Source organism: Platichthys flesus, chromosome 21, assembly GCF_949316205.1.
Source record: "Platichthys flesus chromosome 21, fPlaFle2.1, whole genome shotgun sequence".
NCBI classification, from domain to species: domain Eukaryota; kingdom Metazoa; phylum Chordata; class Actinopteri; order Pleuronectiformes; family Pleuronectidae; genus Platichthys; species Platichthys flesus.
The window spans coordinates 16,089,746-16,117,206 of NC_084965.1; the positions used below are offsets into that span (position 1 = coordinate 16,089,746).

The following is a 27,461-nucleotide window of genomic DNA, read 5'->3' on the forward strand; positions in this document are numbered from 1 at the left end:
CAGTTTCGTTCTCAGTGGGTGCTGGTCTCCGCCAGGGCTGCGCCTTGTCACCAATCCTGTTTGTGATATACATGGACAGGATATCGAGGCGTAGTCGTGGTGGGGAGGGGTTGCAGTTCGGTGGTCTGAGGATCTCGTCACTGCTTTTTGCGGATGATGTGGTCCTCATTGGATCATCGGCTTGTGACCTTCAGCACTCACTGGATCGGCTGGCGGCCGAGTGTGAAGCGGCTGGGATGAGGATCAGCACCGCTAAATCTGAGGCCATGACTCTTAGCAGGAAACCGATGGATTGCTTACTCCGGGTAGGAAATGAGTCCTTAGCCCAAGTGAAGGAGTTCAAGTACCTCGGGGTCTTGTTCGCGAGTGAGGGTACTATGGAGCGTGAGATTAGCCGGAGAATCGGAGCAGCGGGGGCGGTATTGCGTTCGCTTTACCGCACCGTTGTAACGAAAAGAGAGCTGAGCCGCAAGGCAAAGCTCTCGATCTACCGGTCGATCTTCGTTCCTATCCTCACCTATGGTCATGAGGGCTGGGTGATGACCGAAAGGACGAGATCGCGGGTACAAGCGGCCGAGATGAGTTTTCTCAGAAGGGTGGCTGGCGTCTCCCTTAGGGATAGGGTGAGAAGCTCAGTCATCCGTGAGGAACTCGGATTAGAGCCGCTGCTCCTTTACTTAGAAAGGAGTCAGCTGAGGTGGTTCGGGCATCTGGTAAGGATGCCCACTGGGCGCCTCCCTTGGGAGGTTTTCCAGGCACGTCCAGTGGGGAGGAGACCTCGGGGAAGACCCAGGACTAGGTGGAGAGATTATATCTCAACACTGGCCTGGGAACGCCTCGGGATCCCCCCGTCAGAGCTGGTCAATGTAGCCCGGGAAAGGGAAGTCTGGGGCCCCTTGCTTGAGCCGCTCCCCCCGCGACCCGACCCCGGATAAGCGGATGACGATGAGTGAGTGATGAGTGATTTATTCATTTATTTATTTATTTCTGTATTTATTTATACATTTATTTATTTATTTATTTTTACTTATGTCATGTATGGTCCTCCATACTCCATATGCCATACCATTCATTTATTAATTTGGATACATCATTTAAAAGAGATTCTGCGATGGCCGGGAATCGAACCCGGGTCAACTGCTTGGAAGGCAGCTATGCTCACCACTATACCACCATCGCTCAGTTAGGAGCTGATGAGTAGTGAATTTACGCAAGACAAGGAATTTGTCTTTGTGATCACGTCATTCATTTTCGCTGCTCACATGTGACAAAGCCTCATTATGTTAATGGTCAGACAAAGTTGATGTCTGACTTAAACTACACAAAGGTGCCAGAGATTAACTGAAATATACCAGCAGTAACAGTACAGCACTGATTTAGACTGAATTCTGAAGTTTGCCGTAACATTGATTTATTAATTTGGATGGATAATTTAAAAGAGATACTGCGATGGCCGGGAATCGAACCCGGGTCAACTGCTTGGAAGGCAGCTATGCTCACCACTATACCACCATCGCTTAGTTGAGAAAAGGAATGCTGCTGAGTTGGCAATGTACGCAAGACAAGGAATTTGGGAGAGGAGAGGGAGCTCATGACTCCATTACAACTGCTATTTGTGTGAAAGCCAATCCAAAGGTTGGAGAGTTACACTTTCTAATGCAAACAAAGCACATTGAACTGAAAAAAGCTGTAATTGACTTCAAGTCTTCGGTATCATATTCCTGACGCCTACGTTGTGCCTGTTAGAGGACAAATGTGTACATTTATTTTGCCACAGCTCAGAAGAGTCAGACATTGTTAACAGGATATAAAGCTGCAATGGGAGACTTCCTCCGATTCATTTTTTCATGAATTCCCTAGCTACCAGCTCAGTCACAAAGATGAGGTGAGAATAAAGTTTTAATGAAGCTCTCTGCTACATTACTTTTAAATGTTATAATTAGTCATGGGTAGTAGTATCTACTACTAACTTTGCATCAGGGAAACCCATGTTTTCTAATTGTGTGAAGTGTTCCTCTCTGATCAACTCCTCCTCTCTCTAAATACATCACGTATGAGTGGGTGTTTCAGAGCTCTGCTGTGAATGCGGTTGCCTCTGAGTCTCACCAGCACTTACACGATTCACTAGTTCACAGTAAACGTGGCAGACGGCTGCTACCATCTGCTGGTAGCAGCGAATACAACTCTCTCTTACATACTTGTGGTTAAGCGACGTCACTCATCATTGCTCACTGAGTTAAGGCTGCTTGACCAAATATACAGGAGAAATGTATATGGTCAATTACAGGATTATTGAGGGACCATATCTTGTCTTTTATGTACTGCAGCTTTTTATAGAGATTACCCCTGCTTTGCGGTCAGCGGTCAGCTACTGACTGCAGACATTGCCCTGTCTATAGGGTCAACTAGGGTAGTAATTTTGTTAAATAGATACCCACATGCAGCAGAACTATTTCTTTATCTCCAACTTTGGCCACTACAACAGGGTATTGCTTCGTTTTAAGAAAGTGCTCATTGCTAATTAAATGTGTTTTCACACGTATGCAGGTAAGTTCAGCCTCTTTTATGGCTTTGTCAAGTATTTTTTAATCTTTAGAAATTTTGCCCTACTTTTTTATTGTATTTTTTTGACCCTGCATAAAGACCATCAACCATGGGATTACTTTTCACAAAAATACAGAATGCTATGCGCTGAGTGAATAGTTTATTAGGTGTCTGTACAGTTGGATATAATTTAATAAATAATAATAAAGGTCTGAAATAACTGTCTTCTTCATATTAAACTTGTAATGTTCATTCATGTTGACAATGTGTGAGCAGTGCGTATTGGTCATTTTTGAAAATTAAGTAAGTATTGTAAGAATGAGTGACAGTAGTAATTTAAAAAATGCTTCTCATGTACAGTGTCTTTGTGATCACATCATGAATTTCCGCTGCTCACATGTGACAAAGCCTGATTATGTTAATGGTCAGACAAAGTTGATGTCTGACTTAAACTACACAAAGAGGCCAAAGACTAAATGAAAAATACCAGCAGTGACAGTACAGCACTGATTTAGACTAAATTCTGAGGTTTGCCATAACATTGAGTTATTAATTTGGATACATAATTTAAAAGAGATTCTGCGATGGCCGGGAATCTAACCCGGGTCAACTTCTTGGAAGGCAGCTATGCTCACCGCTATACCACCATTGCTTAGTTGAGAAAAGTAATGCTGCTGAGTGGGCAATGTACGCAAGACAAGGAATTTGTCTTTGTGATCACGTCATTCATTTCCGCTGCTCACATGTGACAAAGCCCGATTATGTTAATGGTCAGACAAAGTTGATGTCTGACTTAAACTACACAAAGATAGCAGAGATTAACTGAAATATACCAGCAGTTACAGTACAGCACTGATTTAGACTGAATTCTGAAGTTTGCCATAACATTGATTTATTAATTTGGATGGATAATTTAAAAGAGATTCTGCGATGGCCGGGAATCGAACCCGGGTCAACTGCTTGGAAGGCAGCTATGCTCACCACTATACCACCATCGCTTAGTTGAGAAAAGGAATGCTGCTGAGTTGCCAATGTACGCAAGACAAGGAATTTGGGAGAGGAGAGGGAGCTCATGACTCCATTACAACTGCTATTTGTGTGAAAGCCAATCCAAAGGTTGGAGAGTTACACTTACAAATGCAAACAAAGCACATTGAACTGAAAAAAGCTGCAATTGACTTCATATCTTCGGTATCATATTCCTGACGCCTAAGTTGTGCCTGGTAGAGGACAAATGTGAACATTTATTTTGCCTTCCAAAGCTCAGAAGAGTGAGACATTGTTAACAGGATATAAAGCTGCAATGGGAGACTTCCACCGATTCATTTTTTCATGAATTCCCTAGCTACCAGCTCAGTCACAAAGATGAGGTGAGAATAAAGTTTAAAAGAAGCTCTCTGCTACATTACTTTTAAATGTTATAAATTAGTCATGGGTAGTAGTATCTACTACTAATTTTGCATCAGGGAAACCCATGATTTTTAATTGTGTGAAGTGTTCCTCTCTGATCAACTCCTCCTCTCTCTAAATACATCACGTATGAGTGGGTGTTTCAGAGCTCTGCTGTGAATGCGGTTGCCTCTGAGTCTCACCAGCACTTACACGATTCACTAGTTCACAGTAAACGTGGCAGACGGCTGCTACCATCTGCTGGTAGCAGCGAATACAACTCTCTCTTACATACTTGTGGTTAAGCGACGTCACTCATCATTGCTCACTGAGTTAAGGCTGCTTGACCAAATATACAGGAGCAATGTACATGGTCAATTACAGGATTATTGAGGGACCATATCTTGTCTTTTATGTACTGCAGCTTTTTATAGAGATTACCCCTGCTTTGCGGTCAGCGGTCAGCTACTGACTGCAGACATTGCCCTGTCTATAGGGTCAACTAGGGTAGTAATTTTGTTAAATAGATACCCACATGCAGCAGAACTATTTCTTTATCTCCAACTTTGGCCACTACAACAGGGTATTGCTTCGTTTTAAGAAAGTGCTCATTGCTAATTAAATGTGTTTTCACACGTATGCAGGTAAGTTCAGCCTCTTTTATGGCTTTGTCAAGTATTTTTTAATCTTTAGAAATTTTGCCCTACTTTTTTATTGTATTTTTTTGACCCTGCATAAAGACCATCAACCATGGGATTACTTTTCACAAAAATACAGAATGCTATGCGCTGAGTGAATAGTTTATTAGGTGTCTGTACAGTTGGATATAATTTAATAAATGATAATAAAGGTCTGAAATAACTGTCTTCTTCATATTAAACTTGTAATGTTCATTCATGTTGACAATGTGTGAGCAGTGCGTATTGGTCATTTTTGAAAATTAAGTAAGTATTGTAAGAAGCGACCTTAGATTGAGTGACAGTAGTAATTTAAAAAATGCTTCTCATGTACAGTGTCTTTGTGATCACATCATGAATTTCCGCTGCTCACATGTGACAAAGCCTGATTATGTTAATGGTCAGACAAAGTTGATGTCTGACTTAAACTACACAAAGAGGCCAGAGATTAAATGAAAAATACCAGCAGTGACAGTACAGCACTGATTTAGACTAAATTCTGAGGTTTGCCATAACATTGAGTTATTAATTTGGATACATAATTTAAAAGAGATTCTGCGATGGCCGGGAATCTAACCCGGGTCAACTTCTTGGAAGGCAGCTATGCTCACCGCTATACCACCATTGCTTAGTTGAGAAAAGTAATGCTGCTGAGTGGGCAATGTACGCAAGACAAGGAATTTGTCTTTGTGATCACATCATTCATTTCCGCTGCTCACATGTGACAAAGCCTGATTATGTTAATGGTCAGACAAAGTTGATGTCTGACTTAAACTACACAAAGATGCCAGAGATTAACTGAAATATACCAGCAGTTGCAGTACAGCACTGATTCAGACTGAATTCTGAAGTTTGCCATAACATTGATTTATTAATTTGGATGGATAATTTAAAAGAGATTCTGCGATGGCCGGGAATCGAACCCGGGTCAACTGCTTGGAAGGCAGCTATGCTCACCACTATACCACCATCGCTTAGTTGAGAAAAGGAATGCTGCTGAGTTGCCAATGTACGCAAGACAAGGAATTTGGGAGAGGAGAGGGAGCTCATGACTCCATTACAACTGCTATTTGTGTGAAAGCCAATCCAAAGGTTGGAGAGTTACACTTTCTAATGCAAACAAAGCACATTGAACTGAAAAAAGCTGTAATTGACTTCATATCTTCGGTATCATATTCCTGACGCCTAAGTTGTGCCTGGTAGAGGACAAATGTGAACATTTATTTTGCCTTCCACAGCTCAGAAGAGTGAGACATTGTTAACAGGATATAAAGCTGCAATGGGAGACTTCCACCGATTCATTTTTTCATGAATTCCCTAGCTACCAGCTCAGTCACAAAGATGAGGTGAGAATAAAGTTTTAATGAAGCTCTCTGCTACATTACTTTTAAATGTTATAATTAGTCATGGGTAGTAGTATCTACTACTAACTTTGCATCAGGGAAACCCATGTTTTCTAATTGTGTGAAGTGTTCCTCTCTGATCAACTCCTCCTCTCTCTAAATACATCACGTATGAGTGGGTGTTTCAGAGCTCTGCTGTGAATGCGGTTGCCTCTGAGTCTCACCAGCACTTACACGATTCACTAGTTCACAGTAAACGTGGCAGACGGCTGCTACCATCTGCTGGTAGCAGCGAATACAACTCTCTCTTACATACTTGTGGTTAAGCGATGTCACTCATCATTGCTCACTGAGTTAAGGCTGCTTGACCAAATATACAGGAGCAATGTATATGGTCAATTACAGGATTATTGAGGGACCATATCTTGTCTTTTATGTACTGCAGCTTTTTATAGAGATTACCCCTGCTTTGCGGTCAGCGGTCAGCTACTGACTGCAGACATTGCCCTGTCTATAGGGTCAACTAGGGTAGTAATTTTGTTAAATAGATACCCACATGCAGCAGAACTATTTCTTTATCTCCAACTTTGGCCACTACAACAGGGTATTGCTTCGTTTTAAGAAAGTGCTCATTGCTAATTAAATGTGTTTTCACACGTATGCAGGTAAGTTCAGCCTCTTTTATGGCTTTGTCAAGTATTTTTTAATCTTTAGAAATTTTGCCCTACTTTTTTATTGTATTTTTTTGACCCTGCATAAAGACCATCAACCATGGGATTACTTTTCACAAAAATACAGAATGCTATGCGCTGAGTGAATAGTTTATTAGGTGTCTGTACAGTTGGATATAATTTAATAAATGATAATAAAGGTCTGAAATAACTGTCTTCTTCATATTAAACTTGTAATGTTCATTCATGTTGACAATGTGTGAGCAGTGCGTATTGGTCATTTTTGAAAATTAAGTAAGTATTGTAAGAAGCGACCTTAGATTGAGTGACAGTAGTAATTTAAAAAATGCTTCTCATGTACAGTGTCTTTGTGATCACATCATGAATTTCCGCTGCTCACATGTGACAAAGCCTGATTATGTTAATGGTCAGACAAAGTTGATGTCTGACTTAAACTACACAAAGAGGCCAGAGATTAACTGAAAAATACCAGCAGTGACAGTACAGCACTGATTTAGACTAAATTCTGAGGTTTGCCATAACATTGAGTTATTAATATGGATACATAATTTAAAAGAGATTCTGCGATGGCCGGGAATCTAACCCGGGTCAACTTCTTGGAAGGCAGCTATGCTCACCGCTATACCACCATTGCTTAGTTGAGAAAAGTAATGCTGCTGAGTGGGCAATGTACGCAAGACAAGGAATTTGTCTTTGTGATCACGTCATTCATTTCCGCTGCTCACATGTGACAAAGCCCGATTATGTTAATGGTTAGACAAAGTTGATGTCTGACTTAAACTACACAAAGATGCCAGAGATTAACTGAAATATACCAGCAGTTACAGTACAGCACAGCACTGATTTAGACTGAATTCTGAAGTTTTCCATAACATTGATTTATTAATTTGGATGGATAATTTAAAAGAGATTCTGCGATGGCCGGGAATCGAACCCGGGTCAACTGCTTGGAAGGCAGCTATGCTCACCACTATACCACCATCGCTTAGTTGAGAAAAGGAATGCTGCTGAGTTGGCAATGTACGCAAGACAAGGAATTTGGGAGAGGAGAGGGAGCTCATGACTCCATTACAACTGCTATTTGTGTGAAAGCCAATCCAAAGGTTGGAGAGTTACACTTACAAATGCAAACAAAGCACATTGAACTGAAAAAAGCTGTAATTGACTTCATATCTTCGGTATCATATTCCTGACGCCTAAGTTGTGCCTGGTAGAGGACAAATGTGAACATTTATTTTGCCTTCCACAGCTCAGAAGAGTGAGACATTGTTAACAGGATATAAAGCTGCAATGGGAGACTTCCACCGATTCATTTTTTCATGAATTCCATAGCTACCAGCTCAGTCACAAAGATGAGGTGAGAATAAAGTTTAAAAGAAGCTCTCTGCTACATTACTTTTAAATGTTATAAATTAGTCATGGGTAGTAGTATCTACTACTAATTTTGCATCAGGGAAACCCATGATTTTTAATTGTGTGAAGTGTTCCTCTCTGATCAACTCCTCCTCTCTCTAAATACATCACATATGAGTGGGTTGTTCAGAGCTCTGCTGTGAATGCGGTCTGAATCTCACCAGCACTTACACGATTCACTAGTTCACAGTAAATGTGGCAGACGGCTGCTACCATCTGCTGGTAGCAGCGGATAAAACTCTCTCTTGCATATGTGTGGTGAAGCGACATCACTCACCATTGCTCACTGGGTTAAGGCTGCTTGACAGAATAGACAGGAGCAATGTATATGGTCAATTACAGGATTTTTGAGGGACCATATTTTGTCTTTTATGTACTGAAGCATTATAGAGATTTCACCTGCTGTGCGGTCAGCAGTCAACTACTGACTGCAGAAATTGCCCTGTCTATAGGGTCAACTGTTGCATAGATACCTGTATGCAGCAGACCTATTTCTTTTTCTCCAACTTTGGCCTCTACAGCATGGTATTACTTTGTTATAAGAAAGTGCTCATTGCTAATTAAATGTATGCAGGTAAGCTCAGGATTTTTTTTGGCTGTCAGGTATTTTTTGAATCTTTAGAAATGTTGTCAAATTTTTTATTGTATAGTTTGGATGTATAGTTTAAAAGAGATTCGAACCCAGGTCAACTGCTTGGAAGGTAGCTATGCTCACCACTATACCACCATCGCTTAGTTGAGAAAACCAATGCTGCTGAGTAAATCAAATGTGGAAGACACACTTGGGAGAGGAGAGGGAGTTTACAACTGCTTTGTATGTGAAAGCAAATTCAAAAGTTGGAGCATAACACTAACAAATGCAAACATACATACACACTGAACTGAAAAATGCTTTAACAGACTGTATGTCTTCGATATTATTTAACTTACACCTCAGTTGTTTCATTTAGAGGAGACGTTTTTACATTTCTTTTGCCTTCCGCAGCTCAGAACACTCAGACATTGTTAGCAGGACATAAAAAACTGCAATGAAAGTTAGGTTTCTTTCACCTAAAGAGACATTCATATGAAGATGGCAATGTAAGTATTTGGCCTGAAAAGACAGATGGTTAGAAAGGGGAGTGATAGACGCCATCTCTGTCAGACTGGAAAAACTATTATTTAGCAGAGTAGGTGGTTTAAGACACCAACTTCCCCCCACCTAAACTGTAGTCCTACACTCACACATTAGCATGGTGGGTCTGTGACTTAAGCCAAATTCATGCTTCTGCATCGAACGGTATGCATGTAGCCTACACACAAGGCTGAGCATTCAAAGTTGAACGACATTTTGCCCAACAGCGCAGCTTCGATGCAGAAGCATGAATTGGGCTTAAAATATATCAACAGCCATTCACATCTTGAAATAGGGTACCCCAACAACCCACTAATTGGTAAGGGTTTCAATGACCTGCCTCTTGACATAACAACTCTCAGCGAAGACACAGATCAACAGCAGTTACATACCTGAAACGTCCCTTCCGTCAGTTAAAACTGAAGAAGAGGTGAAACATCTTGAAAAACAAGCAAAGTAAGTTTAGATGCCTTTGTACAGTCGTACAACTTCTAAAAATACCATGACCGGGATGACTAAAGTTTGAAACAGATCTTGTCCTCAAGGATATTGTACCATCTTGCTATGGAGGACGATACATGACGTAAGTATAAATAAATACAAAATAAATGCATAAATAAATAAGTAGGTAAATATATAAATAAATACAGAAATGTATATTTCAATTGATATATTTCTCTGTTTCTGTGTCTGTATGACAATGAGAAAAGCGGGCCAAAACGCAGTCTCATGCAGGATTGGTCCCAGGAGTGTAATGATCCAGTCCTACTTCTTCTGCCTTTCAATGCTGACTGTCGTCCAATAGTTGTTTGCAGTGTTGAGCCAGTTCGCACTTAAACTGAACTAGTTCAAGATCACAGGTTCGCTGACTCTGAAAAATGCTGACGCGTTGTCGGCAGGATTTGAACCTGCGCGGGGAGACCCCAATGGATTTCTAGTCCATCGCCTTAACCACTCGGCCACGACAACTTCAGGTTCAGTGAGGTTTGTGTTGTATATCAACATGGACACTTCTACTTCAGGATTATGATGTGTCCTGCACATCATAATCCTGCACTCAAAGGGTAACTTGGAGAGGATCTGTGTCTGAACCTTGTCCTCTCACTACTGGGGTCCATCAAGGTTCCGTCCTGGGTCCTCTCCTCTTCTCTCTGTACACCATCTCTCTCTGACATTTCTCAGTGGATGTCTGCACACCACTTGAAAATGTACCTTGACAAGCCTGAACTACTTTTCCTCCCAGGGAAAGACTCTCCCACTATTAACCTTGACCACTCCGTGTTAACCCCAATCAGACTGCTAAGAACCTGGGCCTGACACTCGACAGCCATCTCTCCCTTACTGCCAACATTACCGTAACAACACATTCCTGTAGATTCATGCTGTACAACATTAGGAGAATACGCCCCCTTCTCACTCAGAAGATGGTGCAGAATCTGGTCCAGGCCCTGGTCATCTCACGCCTAGACTATTGTAACTCCCTCATGGCAGGTATACCTGCTATGGCCATCCGTCCTCTGCAGCTCATTCAGAATGCAGAAGCTCGACTGGTTTTTAACCTAACTAAGTTCACTCGCAATACTCCCCTTCTGTGAACGTATCAGGTCAAGTCTACATCCAGGACATGGTCAAACGGTACACCCCGGCCCGTCAATCGGCTTGTTTCTCCCTCACTCCGGGCTAAACCCTCATCAAAATCACGACTGTTTGTGGTCCTGGCTCCTAAGTGGTGGAATGAGCTCCCCATCGACATCCAGTCATCAGAAAGTTTACACATCTATCGCCACAAATTAAAAACATACCTCTTCCGACTTTACCTTGAATACGAATTTGAAAGTAACAATTAAGTAGCACTTAGATGGGAAATACTTAGCCCTTTGTAGTTTTTCTTTTTCTTTTTTTTTTAAGAAATTGTACTTTCTTGATGATTGTTGTTCTGGATTTGTGCCCTCATGGTTGAATGCATTAATTGTAAGTCACTTTGGATGAAAGCGTCAGTTAAATTATGTAATGTTAATGTGTTTTCAAATCTTCACTTTACCTTTTAATAACTGTAGATGTGGTTCTAGTGCAGGACTTGGTGGATTCTTAACACATATACATAGAAAAAGATCTCTGCGTTGTCGGCAGGATTCGAACCTGCGCGGGGAGACCCCAATGGATTTCTAGTCCATCGCCTTAACCACTCGGCCACGACAACCACATTTTAATTGGGTTTGTATTAACTAAAAAAAGGACAATCTACTTCAGGATTCTGATGTGTCCTTCAGAGGAAAAGGTAACATAGTATTTGTCTGGACTACATGCAAAGGGTTTCAATGCCATGAAGACTGAAGCACTGTGCAAATCAGCTGTCTCCGGTGTTTACTGACATTTTTAACACCTCACTTGAGACATGTCACGTACCAGCCTGCTTCAAGACCTCCACCATCATCCCTGTCCCCAAAAAATACAAGATCGCTGAACTCAACGATTACAGACTCGTCGCCCTGACCTCTGTGGTGATGAAGGCATTTGAGCACCTCGTGCTGTTCCACCTCAAAGCCATCACTGACCCTCTCCTGGACCCCCTGCAGTTTGCCTACAGAGCCAACAGGTCTGTAGACGATGCAGTCAACATGGCCCTTCACTTCTGTTAGGATTTCAATATTTAACCTATAGTCTCTGTCTGACTGAACTGTAAATGAATAAAGAAAGAAGCAGTTTGAGCCAGATATAATGCCTTCTATACAAATGATTAATAAATAACCTTTTCCTTCCAAGTGTTTAATCTTGAAATTAGAATGTGTTAGTGCCAGAATGTGTTTCGTTGTTTTGGTTAAATTGTTTTGAATGTCTGTACAAACAGAATATTGTTTTGATATAGCAAGAACACAATAATCTTTTCTCCAATTGTCAACACCATTGGCCCACATGCCATCAAATGTGTCAAGGCCTTGGGAGTAGCTCCTTGTCACTTCCTTATTCTAATACCAAGAGGATGGCCTACGCCTGCGCACTTTCGAGGAGGAAGAACCAAGATCTACTGTTATGAAATAGACAGGCGCCGGCTGTTTGATGCGTTCTGATGGGTCTCGTGTTCTGATGCGACTTGTTGGATGCCCATTGCTTTGCTGATTGATACCTTTCATTGCTTTCTAAATAAATACTTGATTGAACAAACCGAGTTCGGCTCATCTTCTCATATTTAGGATAAACCAACACGCCTGACACTTCCTCCTCCAGCACCTGGACTCCTCAGGAACCTACGCCAGGATCCTGTTTGTGGACTTCAGCTCTGCCTTCAACACTATCATCCTGAATCTGCTACAGGAGAAGCTCTCCCAGCTGAGTGTGCCTGACTCCACCTGCAGGTGGATCACAGACTTCCTGTCTGACCGGAGGCAACGCGTGAGGCTGGGTAAGTATGTCTCTGAATACAGATCTATTAGCACCGGTTCCCCTCAAGGCGGTGTTCTTTCACCTCTTCTCTTCTCCCTGTATACCAACAGCTGCACCTCCAGTCACCAAGCTGTCAAACTCCTGAAGTTCGCGGATGACACCACCCTCATTGGGCTCATCTCCGATGGGGATGACTCCGCTTACAGGTGGGAGATTGACCATCTGGTGACCTGGTGTTACCAGAACAACCCGGAGCTCCACGCGCTGAAAACAGTGGAGATGGTTGTGGACTTCAGAAGGAATCCAGCCCCACCCACCCCAATCACCCTGAGAGACGCCCCAGTCGTCACTGCGGAGACCTTCCGCTTCCTGGGCACCATCATCTCCCAGGACCTCAAATGGGAGCTGAACATTGGCTCACTCACCAAAAGAGGTCAACAGAGGATGTTCTTCCTGCGGCAGCTGAAGAAATTCAACCTGCCAAAGTCAATGATGGTGCACTTCTACACCTGCATCATCGAGTCCATCCTCACCTCCTCCATCACCATCTGGTTCGCTGCTGCGACCACAAACGACAAAAGGAGGCTGCAGCGTATCATCAGTTCGGCTGAGAAGGTAATCGGCTGCAATCTGCCATCTCTACAGGACCTGTTTGCCTCTAGGTCCCTGAGGCGTGCAGGCAAGATTGTGGCTGATCCTTCCCACCCGGGTCACAAACTCTTTGAGGCTCTTCCCTCGGGCAGGAGGCTGCGGTCCATCAGGACCAAAACCGCCCGCCACAAGACCAGCTTCTTCCCGGCTGCCGTTGGCCTCATCAACAAAGCCCGGGACCCCCACCTGACTTTGACTTTTATTCCACCACCACACCTCAACGATGTGTTAAATTAATAAATTAACACATTATCTCATATTATATTATACTGTATTACATTGCATATTGCAATCGGACACTGTTTACTGTTTTGCACTTTACTTTTTATTTCACTTCTTATATCTTTTATCTTTCATATATTTTTATTCAGAAATGTTAATGTCAAAATAAATGCTACGTTGTATAAATATTGGAAAAAAATGAGTAAATAAGAAGTAAACAGTGAGTCAATATTTAGTGGTTTTCTATTTTTTTTATAGATTTTCCTATGTATGTCATATTTATTGTGTTTTATGTTTCTATGTTCATTGTATGCACCATAACCAGAGCAAATTCCTTGTAGGTGTAAACCTACTTGGCAATAAAATACTTCTGATTCTGATTCTGAAGACCTAAAAACCCATGTCTGCTAAAACAATTGATGTATTAATGCTTACAAGTACACTCCAACCAAACATAAAGTGTATAGCAATAACCTTGAATGATAAGAAGAGATGACAGGTTGTTAGCATGTCAAAGTTGTGTCTTACTGTGTATTCAAATCTTCATGTTTTCTGTTTTCCTTTTTATAACTGTAGATGTGGTTCTAGTGCAGGATTGGGTGGATTCTTAACTCACACGTAAAAAAAGGGTTCTCCGTTGTCGGCAGGATTCGAACCTGCGCGGGGAGACCCCAATGGATTTCTAGTCCATCGCCTTAACCACTCGGCCACGACAACTTACAAAGACTACTCATTCATGTTTTTCAAAATAAAGGACATAATAGGGCTGGTATTTGTTAGTCTTATAGTACTGCCAAATACCTGATGACGTTGAGATACAAAACTGATTATATGTCCCTAACATCTGCTGGTGATCCCTGACAACTGCTGGTGGTTAACAAATTATCAAACTATTGCAGAGGATCTTCAGAATAACAACGTATATTACATTTTAAATTGACAACACCTTTTAGTAAAAACGTCCTAGCCGGGGCTGGTAGGCGAACTGGAGGGGATCCAAGTGTGGCCTGACCATGGGCCTGAGCCAGCGGTTTGTAGTCCTTGGAGCCCCTGGGACACACAGGAACAGGATCGAGACTCAGGCTCATGTTGAAGACACGGTGAAGCACTCCACAGGGCCGGGGGGCACAGGTTTTTTGCACCACTTGCATGAGTGGAGTTTCCTCAGCTGTCTTCTAACATGGTGAGGTGTGAAGGAAACTAAAGAGGATGCAGGCTGGGGCGGAAGAGGGCTGGAGTCGTCAGGAAGAAGACAGTCAACTTGTGAGCCAGAAGAGGTGTAAGGTAGGGGGGGGGGCCTCACTGCAATTTAAGGGACACTCAGGGGGAGGGGGAAGATTGGTGTTCAGAAATTGCCTTGGTGTCCTTCGTTGGTGCACTGAACATAAAACAACAATATAAAAACAGCAATATAAAAACAACATAAAACAACAATATAGAATTGGGGGGGAAAAGAGTGGGATCATGAGACTTGACTTAAACATTTCTTTCCTATTTTTTTTAAAACAAACAGATATAAATGTACTGAATTACTTACAGCGCACACCATAGAATTACACTGAATAGATCAGCCGATATGGATCGGCCCATTGTCACGATACCCAATCTAGAAATTTCTTCAATATCGGTACCGATACCGATACAAATATCGGATCGGTGCATCCCTAGTCTGTAGTCATTAAGGCCTGTGATCCTCTGCTTCTTGGGAACGGGGATGATGGTGGATGTTTTGAGGCAGGCGGGTACAACACATTCAGCCAGTGAGGTGTTGAAGATGTCCGTGAATACTGGAGACAACTGATCCGCACAGTGCCTTACTGTGGAGGGGGAGATAGCGTCTGGTCCAGCTGCCTTACGGGGGTTCAGTCTCTTCAGGAGCTTAATTACATCTCTCTCCTGAATTGAGAGAGGTGTGATGGGGGAGATGGGGCAGTCTTGGGCCATTTTGTGTGGGGGGGGGCCAGTGTCTTTGTCCAGGCTGGGAAGAAGAGGTGTGATAGCTGTGTGGGGAAGTTGAGAGTGAGGGGTCGGGTTTGAACTGGTCCATTGTCTTTCGAATCTGCAGTAAAACTCAGTGAGGTCGTTCACGAGTTGGAGATCTTCCACAGAGTGGTGGGATTTGGTCTTGCAGCCGGTGATCACTCGAAGGCCCTTCCAGACTGACGAGGAGTCGTTGGCTGCAAACTGTTGTTCCAGCTTCTTAGAATACTGTCGTTTGGCCTCCTTAATCTCATTGCCAAACGAGTATTTAGCCAGTCTGAAACCATCAATGTCCTCACTCTTGAAGGCTCATTTTGGCAGTGCAGTCCACACAGAAATTATACAATCTGTGATGCACTCTGTAAACTCATCAATGTCCTACCCGTGCATTTCACAGAGTGCATCCAAGTCTGTCACCTCAAAATAGTGCTACATTGCTTAATAGGCCTCAGTGTTAACACCAATGGACAGATATCCATCGATGTTAACATTTCGGTCGGGAACGTCCCTGTGTAGCCATGACTCCGACAAAAACATTGGACTACAGTCCCAGTACTCCCTTTGGCTCCTAGCTAACGCTGTCAGCTCGTCCATGAAGTTCCCTGGTGATCTCACGTTGTCCATTTTGTGAGAGGAGGGATATAGCTTATATCTCCTCTTCTCCACATATCCATTTTGTTTAGCAGACCTGGCTCTCTTCCTCCTCCTCACCGCTAATTTTCCTCTCCAAACAGTCCTCCAAAGCTCAGCATGGATGTCCGCTTTCCCAGTCGCCAAGCCGGCCGGCTTCAGCACCATCAGCTGATCGCGGGAGTAAACAATGTGGTGTTGCTGAGTGACGGTCGAGAGGCAGAACAAAAGAGAAGTTCCACCGCAAAAAAATAATCAGACCATCACGCAGAAAAAGAGTTCTGCGTTGTCGGCAGGATTCGAACCTGCGCGGGGAGACCCCAATGGATTTCTAGTCCATCGCCTTAACCACTCGGCCACGACAACTGTATTTATGGTGGGTTTGTGTTCTAAATTTACATTGACATTCTACATCAGGATGCTGATGTGTCCTTCACAGGAAAAAGTATCATGCTATTTGTCTCGGCTTTTTTCCACTTGCGTAATATTTCAAAAATTAGACATGTCCTTTCACAAAAAGATGCAGAAAAACTAGTCCACGCCTTTGTTACATCGAGACTGGACTATTGTAATTCATTATTATCAGGCTCCAGCAGGAAGTCGTTAAAGACTCTACAGCTTGTCCAAAATGCCGCAGCACGTGACGAGAGAACAAAGAGAAGAGAGCACATTTCTCCAATATTAGCATCGCTACACTGGCTTCCAGTTAAATCTAGAATAGAATTTAAAATTCTCCTCCTCACCTTCAAGGCCCTTAATAATATAGCGCCTTTTTACCTTAAAGAGCTGTTAGTACCTTATAAACCCGCTAGAGCACCCCGCTCCCAGAATTCAAGCCTACTTGTCGTCCCTAAATTCTCTAAAAGTAGAGTAGGAGCCAGAGCTTTTAGCCATGAAGCCCCTCGGCTGTGGAATAATCGACCACTTTCAGTTCGGGAGGCAGTCACCATCTGTTCGTTTAAGAGTAGGCTCAAAACCTTCCTTTTTGATAAAGCTTATAGTTAGAGCTAATTAGTGCGCCAGAACGTTACTTGTTCTATTTTATGACACATGACACACGGAGCTTCTCTTTCCAGCTTCTCCTTCCTCTTCTCCATCCGTATCCCCCTTCCCCGGAATCCCTTTGCTTTATCACCCGCAGATCCAGGGCCTCTGTGGCCGCACCATGGATTGCGGTTTGTGGATCGCGCACCGGGGGTCGCGGATTTGGATCCAGTGTGGCGGATTCTGAATCATGTGGGCTGATCATGGTGCTGGTGGCGGACCCTGTGTCGCGTTGGCATTGGGCACGGGCGGTGGACCAGGACCGCGGTGGTGGCTTGTGATGGGTCCTGGTGGGCGGCGGTGGACGGTGACTGATGACTGGAGTGGCGTCTGGTCTGGATGGTGGATCGTGGTCTAGATGGTTGCTGAGCATGGACTGTGCTTGCAGCGGGACTGCTTGGCATGTCATGTTGGGGGTTGTCCTTCGGGATGTCTACCCTCATCAAATGCTGCTACAGACTTTGATTATTGATGATGTTCTCCTGCACGTGGCATCTATTGCACTTCTGTCCGTCCTGGGAGAGGGATCCCTCACATGTCCCTCTCCCAGCCTAGCTTAGCACGTAGCTTAGCCTTAACGAGCTGTCCCCAGACTAGTCCCGTGCAGCCGGGAGCCCAGGGCAGATGGGTGACGTTCCAGAGGGGGCATAGTGCTAGACTTAGAAAGCCCACGATTAAAGAGCCACCAGCTCACGTTTCAAATAGATTCTCTCCACTCAGCGAGGCACCCGCTGATAAACAAACTCTGATTATTGGCGACTCGGTTCTGAGAAACGTCAGGTTAGCGACACCAGCGACCATAGTTAATTGTATCCCAGGGGCCAGAGCCGGCGACATCGAATCTAAACTTAAGTTAATGGCTAAATCTAAAAAAGGTAAATACAATAAAATCGTAATTCACGTCGGCAGCAACGACTCCCGGCTTCGTATGTCGGAGGTCACTAAATTGAACGTTGAGTCGGTGTGTGCTTTTGCTAAAACGATGTCGGACACAGTAGTTTTCTCTGGCCCGCTCCCTAATACAACAGGTGATGACATGTTTAGCCGCATGTTGTCTTTTAACCGCTGGCTGTCGAGGTGGTGTCCTGTAAACGGCGTGGGCTTTATAGATAATTGGCTAACTTTTTTGAGAAAACCTGGTCTTGTTAGGAGAGACGGCGTTCATCCCACTTGGGATGGAGCAGCTCTCTTATCTAGGAATATTACTAAGTCTATAACATGACAACCCATAGTTGGGACCAGGAATCAGAGCTGCAGTGCTAAACACTTCTCTGCGCTCCCTCTGGATCAGTCACAAAACCCCATAGAGATTGTGTCTGTTCACCGTCCGATTAAATTATTGAAATTAAACAATAATAGAGCGAGAACTCCACACAAAAATTTAATACAAATTAAAACAACCTCTGAAACAATACAGGAAACCCAGACTTTTAAATGTGGTCTTTTAAACATTAGATCACTGGAAAAAAAGGCTCTTTTAGTTAATGAAATAGTCTCTGATTACAACATAGATTTATTGTCCCTCACTGAGACGTGGCTGCATCCTGATGATTATGTCAGTCTAAATGAATCTACTCCCCCCAGTCATATCAATTCACAGGTTCCTAGAGAAATTGGGCGAGGAGGTGGAGTTGCTGCTATTTTTAACTCCAGTCTATCAATTAATCCTAAACCTAAACTCAGCTACAAGTCATTTGAATTTCTGGTTCTTAGTCTTCCACGCCAATCCAGGAACCACCAACAGCCAATCATATTTGCCGTAGTTTACCGTGCTCCCAGGTTCTTATACTGAATTTTTAAAGGAATTCCCTGAGTTTTTATCAAACTTAGTCCTAAAGACCGATAAAATTATTATTGTTGGTGACTTTAATATTCATGTTGATAATAATAAAGATTGCCTTAGCGTAGCATTTATTTCAATACTAGACTCTATTGGTTTCAGTCAGTGTGTGCACAAACCTACTCATTGTGGTAACCACACACTTGACCTTGTATTATCGTACGGTGTCGCAATTGAAAATTTAACAGTCCTTCCGCGCAATCCAGTTCTATCAGACCATAATTTAATAACCTTTAATTTTTCAATAACTGAATATATGCCACTAATAAAAAATTCATTTTCTAGATGTCTACCTGATAGTGCTGTAGCTAAATTTAAGGAAATAATCCCAATTACATTTAAACCCGTATTAGCAGTAGATATAAACAACAAATTCTTTAAAACCCTGAGCTCCATTGAGATCGACCACCTCGTCGATAGCTCTGCAGACTCATTACGATTAACATTAGACTCAATAGCGCCTCTAAAAAAGAAAAATGTCAAACATAGTAAATTAGCTCCGTGGTATAATTCCCAGACAAATGAGTTAAAACAATTATCAAGAAAACTAGAAAGGAAGTGGCGCTCCAGCAACAATGTTGAAAACCTCATAGACTGGAAGAATAGTGTTAAAGAATATAAAAAGGCTCTCCACAAAGTAAGAGCCGCCTACTATTCAAAACTAATAGAAGAGAATAAAAATAACCCCAGGTTTCTCTTCTGCACTGTAGCCAGGCTGACAGAGAGTCACACCTCCACCGAACCCAGTATTCCTCCATCCCTAAATAGCAATATCTTTATGACCTTTTTTAATGATAAAATTCAAACTATTAGAAATAAAATCAACCATCTCCTGCCCTCAATTGGCACTAATACCCTCCCAACAACAGAGATCTCAGAAACGGCTGAGAATCCTACCCATGACTTAGACAGCTTCTCTCTGATCACCCGTGATCAGTTTACCAAATTAATCTCAGGTTCTAAACCAACAACCTGTATCTTAGATCCCATTCCTACCAACTTACTTAAAGACATTCTGCCCCTAATTGATAGTTCGTTACTTAACATTATCAATCTGTCATTATCATCAGGTTATGTACCACAGTCTTTTAAAATAGCTGTCATCAAACCCCTACTCAAAAAACCCACCCTAGACCCAGAGGTTTTAGCCAATTACAGACCAATATCTAACCTCTCCTTCATTTCTAAAATCTTAGAAAAAGTGGTAGCCAATCAGCTGTGTGAGTTTCTCCAGGAAAATAATATATATGAAGACTTTCAATCGGGGTTTAGAGCCAATCACAGTACAGAGACAGCCTTGGCAAAAGTCACTAATGACCTTTTAATAGCCTCAGATCAGGGACTTGTGTCTGTCCTCGTTCTGTTAGATCTCAGTGCAGCATTCGACACAATTGACCATCAAATTTTATTACAAAGACTAAAACAGTTAATTAACATTAATGGAACCGCCCTTAACTGGTTTAAATCGTATTTTTCTGATCGCTCCCAATTTGTGCAAATTAATGATGAGTCATCTGTGCGCACCAAAGTTAATCATGTTGTTCCACAGGGCTCTGTGCTCGGCCCAATTTTATTCTCATTATATATGCTTCCACTAGGAAACATTATCAGGACACACTCGGTAAATTTCCACTGCTATGCGGATGACACCCAGTTATATTTGTCAATAAAACCTGAACAAAGTAATCAATTAACTAAACTTCGAACATGTCTCAAGGACATAAAAACCTGGATGACCCGCAATTTTCTCTTATTAAACTCAGACAAAACAGAGGTTATAATACTTGGCCCCAAACACCTTAGAGATGCATTATCTAATGATATAGCTGCGCTAGACGACATTGCCCTTGCTTCCAATGAAACAGTCAGGAACTTGGGAGTGATCTTCGATCCTGATTTATCCTTTAATAGTCACTTAAAACAAATTTCTAGGACCGCTTTTTACCGCTTGCGTAATATTTCAAAAATTAGACATTTCCTTTCACAAAAAGATGCAGAAAAACTAGTCCACGCCTTTGTTACATCGAGACTGGACTATTGTAATTCATTATTATCAGGCTCCAGCAGGAAGTCGTTAAAGACTCTACAGCTTGTCCAAAATGCTGCAGCACGTGTCCTGACGAGAACAAAGAGAAGAGAGCACATTTCTCCAATATTAGCATCGCTACACTGGCTTCCAGTTAAATCTAGAATAGAATTTAAAATTCTCCTCCTCACCTTCAAGGCCCTTAATAATATAGCGCCTTTATACCTTAAAGAGCTGTTAATACCTTATAAACCCACTAGAGCACTCCGCTCCCAGAATTCAAGCCTACTTGTCGTCCCTAAATTCTCTAAAAGTAGAGTAGGAGCCAGAGCTTTTAGCCATCAAGCCCCTCGGCTGTGGAATAATCTACCACTTTCAGTTCGGGAGGCAGACACCATCTGTTCGTTTAAAAGTAGGCTCAAAACCTTCCTTTTTGATAAAGCTTATAGTTAGAGCTAATTAGTGCGCCAGAACGTTACTTGTTCTATTTTATGACACATGACACACGGAGCTTCTCTTTCCAGCTTCTCCTTCCTCTTCTCCATCCCTATCCCCCTTCCCCGGAATCCCTTTGCTTTATCACCCGCAGATCCAGGGCCTCTGTGGCCGCACCATGGATTACGGTTTGTGGATCGCGCACCGGGGGTCGCGGTGTTGGATCCAGTGTGGCGGATTCTGAGTCATGTGGGCTGATCGTGGTGCTGGTGGCGGACCCTGTGTCGCGTTGGCATTGGGCACGGGCGGTGGACCAGGACCGCAGTGGTGGCTTGTGATGGGTCCTCCTGGTGGGCGGCGGTGGACGGTGACTGAGGACTGAAGTGGCGTCTGGTCTGGATGGTGGATCGTGGTCTAGATGGTTGCTGAGCATGGACTGTGCTTCATCAATGCTGCTAGAGACTTTGATTATTGATGATGTTCTCCTGCACGTGGCATCTATTGCACTTCTGTCCGTCCTGGGAGAGGGATCCCTCACATGTGGCTCTCTCTGAGGTTTCTACATATTTTTACCCTGTTAAAAGGGTTTTTTGTAGTTTTTCCTTACTCTTGCTGAGGGTTAAGGACAGAGGATGTCACACCCTGTTAAAGCCCTATGAGATGAATTGTAATTTGTGAATATGGGCTATACAAATAAAATTTGATTGATTGATTGACATGTGGCTCTCTCTGAGGTTTCTACATATTTTTACCCTGTTAAAAGGGTTTTTAGTAGTTTTTCCTTACCCTTGCTGAGGGTTAAGGACAGAGGATGTCACATCCTGTTAAAGCCCTATGAGATGAATTGTAATTTGTGAATATGGGCTATACACATAAAATTTGATTGATTGATTGATACCTGCAAAGGGTTTCATTGCCATGTAGATCTAAAAACCCAAGTCTGCTAAAACAATTTATGTATTAATTCTCACCACTAAACCACAACAAAATATAGAAATAACTTTGAATGGTAAGGAGCAATGAGAGGATATTAGCCTGTCTATGTTGTGTTTAAATCTTCACTTGGCCTTTTGATAACACTAGATGTGGTTCTAGTGCAGTATTGGGTGGATTCAGTACACTGACACACGAAAGAGAGCTCTACGTTGTCAGCAGGATTCAAACCTGCACGGGGAGACCCCAATGGAATTCTATTCCATCGCCTTAACCACTCGGCCACGACAACTGCCTTTTTGGGGGTTTGTGTTGTTCCTGACCATGGACATTCTACATCAGGATGCTGATGTGTCCTTCACAGGAAAAGGTATCGTGGTTTCATTGCCATGTAGACCTAAAAACCCAAGTCTGCTAAAACAATTGATGTATTGATGCTGTCCAGTACACCACAACAAAACATAAAGTGGTTATATTGCGGGATTGGGTGGATTCTTAACACTCAAACATAGAAAAAAAGTTCTTCGTTGTCGGCAGGATTCGAACCTGCGCGGGGAGACCCCAATGGATTTCTAGTCCATCGCCTTAACCACTCGGCCACGACAACTTACAAAGATTACTCATTCATGTTTTTCAAAATAAAGGACATAATAGGGCTTGTATTTGTTAGTCTTATAGTACTGCCAAAACTTGATGACGTTGAGATACAAAACTGATGGTATGTCCCTAACATCTGCTGGTGATCCCTGACAACTGCTGGTGGTTAACAAATTATCAAACTATTGCAGAGGATCTTCAGAATAACAACGTATATTACATTTTAAATTGACAAGACCTTTTACCGGGGCTGGTAGGCGAACTAGAGGGGATCGAAGTGTGGCCTGACCATGGGCCTGAGCCAGCGGTTTGTAGTCCTTGGAGCCCCTGGGACACACAGGAACAGGTACGAGAGTCAGGCTCATGTTGAAGACACGGTGAAGCACTCCACAGGGCTGGGGGGCACAGGTTTTTTGCGCCACTTGCATGAGTGGAGTTTCCTCAGCTATCTTCTAACATGGTGAGGTGTGAAGGACACCATAGAGGAAGCAGGCTGGGGCGGAAGAGGGCTGGAGTCATCAGGAAGAAGACAGTCAACTTGTGAGCCAGAAGAGGTATAAGGTGGGGGGGGGGGCCTCACTGCAATTTAAGGGACACTCAGGGGGAGGGGGGAGATTGGTGTTTGGGGACAGACTGCCGAAGAGAAAAAAATTGATTAAATTCATTGGCCATGTCCAAGCTGCCCTCAGCTCCTACCTATAGTCACCTCTGAAGGTCTTCTTCTGCTCATTAAGGATTGCCTTGATGTCTTTTGTCAAACCATGGCTTGTTATTTGGCCAACAGCAGACAGTCCTCATTTTGGCAGTGCAGTCCACACAGAAATTATACAATCTTTGATGCACTCTGTAAACTCATCAATGTCCTGCCCGTGCATTTCACAGAGTGCATCCAAGTCTGTCACCTCAAAATAGTGCTACAGTGCTTAATAGGCCTAAGTGTTAACACCGCTGGACTGATATCCATCGATGTTAACATTTTGGTCGGGAACGTCCCTGTGTAGCCATGACTCCGACAAAATCATTGGACTACAGTCCCTGTACCCCCTTTGTCTCCTGGCTAATGCTTTCAGCTCGTCCATGAAGTTCCCTAGTGATCTCACGTTGTCCATTTTGTGAGAGGAGGGATACGGCTTATATCTCCTCTTCTCCACATATCCATTTCGTTTAGCAAACCTGGCTCTCTTCCTCCTCCTCACCGATAATTTTCCTCCCAAACCTGTTGAGTTTTCCTCCAAAGCTCAGCATGGATGTCCGCTTTCCCAGTCGCCAAGCCGGCCGGCTTCAGCACCATCAGCTGATCGCTGGAGTAAACAATGTGGTGTTGCTGAGTGACGGTCGAGAGGCAGAACAAAAGAGAAGTTCCAACGCAAAAAAATATCAAAACATCACGCAGAAAAAGATTTCTGCGTTGTCGGCAGGATTCGAACCTGCGCGGGGAGACCCCAATGGATTTCTAGTCCATCGCCTTAACCACTCGGCCACGACAACTGAATTTATGGTGTGTTTGTGTTCTAGAATTCCATGGACATTCTACATCAGGATGCTGATGTGTCCTTCACAGGAAAAAGTATCATGGTATTTGTCTGGGCTACATGCAAAGGGTTTCATTGCCTTGTAGATCTAAAAACCCAAGTCTGCTAAAACAATTTATGTATTAATGCTCACCACTAAACCACAACAAAACATAGAATGTTTAGAAATAACTTTGAATGGTAAGGAGCAATGAGAGGATATTAGACTGTCAATGTTGTGATTAACTGTGCATTTAAATCTTCACTTTGCCTTTTGATAACACTAGATGTGGTTCTAGTGCAGTATTGGGTGGGGACATAACAGCAGGTTTCGAACCTACGCGGGGAGACCCTAATGGATTTCTAGTCCATCGCCTTAACCACTCGGCCACGACATCCAGATTCTACAAATCTGGTTGTTTACAATTGAAAAAAATTGGACATGGATGTCTATAGTGCACTTCAAAATATGGGCCTCTATAAATAAGGCAAACAAACTAAACAAGAAACCTTTACAAGCCACCTTCCTTTCCTTCATGCTAACAGTTTGGATGTAAAAACAGTCACTACAACACTTTGGGCTACTGTGCTGACCATGATAAGTCATTTATATACCACAATACCATGTTCACAGTATATATTTTAATAGACAGCCAGATAGCAGCTAACACTAGCACTTCTGTTCAAACATAAAAGTTTTCTGGAGATGCCGGGGATTGAACCCGGGGCCTCATACATGCAAAGCATGCGCTCTACCACTGAGCTACATCCCCATGTTAACACATTCTGATTAGGCACTGCAAGTGGTTTTGAGGGTGACCGACTGGTATGCACTCTGTGAAATGCACAGGCAGGACATTGATGAGTTTACAGAGTGCATCACAGATTATATACATTTCTGTTTGGATTGCACTGTCCAAAAGAGGACTGTCGGCTGTTGGCCAAATAATAAGCCATGGTTTGACAAAAGACATCAAAGACATCCTTAATGAGAAGAAGAAGACCTTCAGAGGTGACAACAGGTAGGAGCTGAGGGCAGCTTGGACATGGCACATGAATTTAATCTATTTTTTTCTCTTCGCCAGTCTTTAGATTGCACTCTATAAATATGGCAAACAACCTAAACAAGCAACCTTTACAAGCCCCCATCCTTTCCTTCATGCTGACAGTTTGGATGTCAAAACAGTCAATACAACACTTTGGGCTACTGTGCTGACCATGATATGGGATTTATATACCACAATACCATGTTCACAGTATATATTTTAATATGTTTTAATTGACAGCCAGATAGAAGATAATACTATCACTTCTGTTCAAACATAAAAACTTATTGGAGATGCCGGGGAGTGAACCCGGGGCCTCATACATGCAAAGCATTCGCTCTACCACTGAGCTACATCCCCTTTATAGCACTACACTGATAACCAAATACCGACAGAAAGAGTGGACAAATCATGGCATCAGCAAATCTAAGGCCATTTTCTCCACAGATTACTTATCCGGTCGGCGAGTGATTGTTATCTTAATGCTAAAGCATGTGCACTTTGCCCATTTCATATACAACATGTATGGTACTCTGTTCAATGTTAAGTTCTTTTTCATATATGAAAATGACCACATCACTTTCAAGTCAATAGAAAAACAGTAAACTAGCCAATCCGGTGTAGCCCACTTTATTGACCAAGATAGGAATTCTAAAAGAAAAATATCTTCAAACTAACTCCATTACAAAAACTATTAACCCCTTTTTTTTAAATTCAATATCTTGCTATACTGATTCGACTGTTATTTTCATCAATTTGGAATATGTATTATAATTTTTTTTTCATATTTTAGTTTTGATCTTTTTTATTTTTATTTATTTTATTTTAGGTATGGTATTTTGGGTGTTAGTAGTTTTCAGAATTTGAGCTCCATCTCTGCACAGAAATTCTAAATTTATTTCAAGACTGTGGACAATGAAACTAATTTTAAAGCTAAAGGACAGGTAAAAAAGTTGCACAGTGTAACTTTAAGCTAGCATAGTAAAGACGATTTTCAGTCAAGAAAAACCTGGAGATGCCGGGGATTGAACCCGGGGCCTCATACATGCAAAGCATGCGCTCTACCACTGAGCTACATCCCCACATGGTCATATCAGCCACAAAAAGCAAGTATAAAGTGCAGATACGTAAATAGAAAAAGACGTAAAACGCATATAAACTAAGATTATAAACTAAAAAAAAGTCATTTATACACACTATGAACATGAATGTTCCTTCTGACGGTGTATAACGCAATAAGAAAAGCGCCACAAGATGGCAGTAGTAGACAATCACATATGTGGGTGAGGCAAGGAATGTAAAGTTAGTTGCAAAATTCTACTAAACCATCATATTCCAGAACTAATCCTACACACTGAACTTTTGAACAGAAAGTTATCTATTTATCTGTTATTAAATGTATCTATAGGGTCCAGACTACCTATCTGGTCTCACAGAAATGCACTACTTATAATGCCAGGTCACATCATATTCTGACATTTTCTGTGTGACATCTGCACAATGTCACTTATCATATGATCTTATTTGTGGAAATATCCTGTAAATATTTTTTTCTGCTCATATACTGTATATGTTGACCTTCATGACTTCTATAACGTCACTATCTCCTGCACTATAAAAACAGTTTTGATAATAGTTAAGAAAAAGTTAAAAAAACACATCTTTGTACAGTGCAAAACACAAAACACATACACAGTGCAGCATGGTTCAAAGAGTAAGAGTTCGACCTTGTGGTGTCTATAGGGTAATACTAGAAACTGTCCTTGAGACATTGTGAGGAGGGTCTTGATCTTGACCTTTGACCCATCAGCTCAAAAAGTAATAGTCCGTCAAAGGTTAGTGTAAATCTGTCCATGTGGTGATGAGTTATTTTCATGACACACACATACTAAGAGTAGTGACAACTCTACCCTGTTTACAAGCTTTAAAAAAACATGCAATTCCACTTAAAAACATATTTGTATTCTAAGTCTTAATTTTGTGTGTCCATATA

At 42.4% G+C, this 27,461-nt stretch overlaps 15 non-coding genes across 15 annotated transcripts; all 15 read right to left on the reverse strand.

Moving 5' to 3' along the window:
* Positions 1-1,107: 1,107 nt before the first annotated feature.
* trnag-ucc (transfer RNA glycine (anticodon UCC)) lies at positions 1,108-1,179 on the reverse strand. The gene has a single exon. It is a non-coding gene; the product is annotated as a tRNA-Gly (tRNA).
* Positions 1,180-1,445: 266 nt separating this feature from the next.
* trnag-ucc (transfer RNA glycine (anticodon UCC)) lies at positions 1,446-1,517 on the reverse strand. Its single transcript has one exon. It is a non-coding gene; the product is annotated as a tRNA-Gly (tRNA).
* Positions 1,518-3,470: 1,953 nt separating this feature from the next.
* On the reverse strand, positions 3,471-3,542 carry trnag-ucc (transfer RNA glycine (anticodon UCC)). Its single transcript has one exon. It is a non-coding gene; the product is annotated as a tRNA-Gly (tRNA).
* Positions 3,543-5,512: 1,970 nt separating this feature from the next.
* On the reverse strand, positions 5,513-5,584 carry trnag-ucc (transfer RNA glycine (anticodon UCC)). The gene has a single exon. It is a non-coding gene; the product is annotated as a tRNA-Gly (tRNA).
* Positions 5,585-7,558: 1,974 nt separating this feature from the next.
* trnag-ucc (transfer RNA glycine (anticodon UCC)) lies at positions 7,559-7,630 on the reverse strand. Its single transcript has one exon. It is a non-coding gene; the product is annotated as a tRNA-Gly (tRNA).
* A 2,429-nt stretch (positions 7,631-10,059) lies between these two features.
* On the reverse strand, positions 10,060-10,141 carry trnas-aga (transfer RNA serine (anticodon AGA)). The gene has a single exon. It is a non-coding gene; the product is annotated as a tRNA-Ser (tRNA).
* Positions 10,142-11,290: 1,149 nt separating this feature from the next.
* Positions 11,291-11,372, reverse strand: trnas-aga (transfer RNA serine (anticodon AGA)). The gene has a single exon. It is a non-coding gene; the product is annotated as a tRNA-Ser (tRNA).
* A 2,689-nt stretch (positions 11,373-14,061) lies between these two features.
* Positions 14,062-14,143, reverse strand: trnas-aga (transfer RNA serine (anticodon AGA)). Its single transcript has one exon. It is a non-coding gene; the product is annotated as a tRNA-Ser (tRNA).
* Positions 14,144-16,320: 2,177 nt separating this feature from the next.
* Positions 16,321-16,402, reverse strand: trnas-aga (transfer RNA serine (anticodon AGA)). Its single transcript has one exon. It is a non-coding gene; the product is annotated as a tRNA-Ser (tRNA).
* A 6,122-nt stretch (positions 16,403-22,524) lies between these two features.
* Positions 22,525-22,606, reverse strand: trnas-aga (transfer RNA serine (anticodon AGA)). The gene has a single exon. It is a non-coding gene; the product is annotated as a tRNA-Ser (tRNA).
* Positions 22,607-22,839: 233 nt separating this feature from the next.
* trnas-aga (transfer RNA serine (anticodon AGA)) lies at positions 22,840-22,921 on the reverse strand. Its single transcript has one exon. It is a non-coding gene; the product is annotated as a tRNA-Ser (tRNA).
* A 1,396-nt stretch (positions 22,922-24,317) lies between these two features.
* Positions 24,318-24,399, reverse strand: trnas-aga (transfer RNA serine (anticodon AGA)). The gene has a single exon. It is a non-coding gene; the product is annotated as a tRNA-Ser (tRNA).
* A 724-nt stretch (positions 24,400-25,123) lies between these two features.
* trnaa-ugc (transfer RNA alanine (anticodon UGC)) lies at positions 25,124-25,195 on the reverse strand. The gene has a single exon. It is a non-coding gene; the product is annotated as a tRNA-Ala (tRNA).
* A 561-nt stretch (positions 25,196-25,756) lies between these two features.
* On the reverse strand, positions 25,757-25,828 carry trnaa-ugc (transfer RNA alanine (anticodon UGC)). The gene has a single exon. It is a non-coding gene; the product is annotated as a tRNA-Ala (tRNA).
* A 650-nt stretch (positions 25,829-26,478) lies between these two features.
* On the reverse strand, positions 26,479-26,550 carry trnaa-ugc (transfer RNA alanine (anticodon UGC)). Its single transcript has one exon. It is a non-coding gene; the product is annotated as a tRNA-Ala (tRNA).
* Positions 26,551-27,461: the final 911 nt, after the last annotated feature.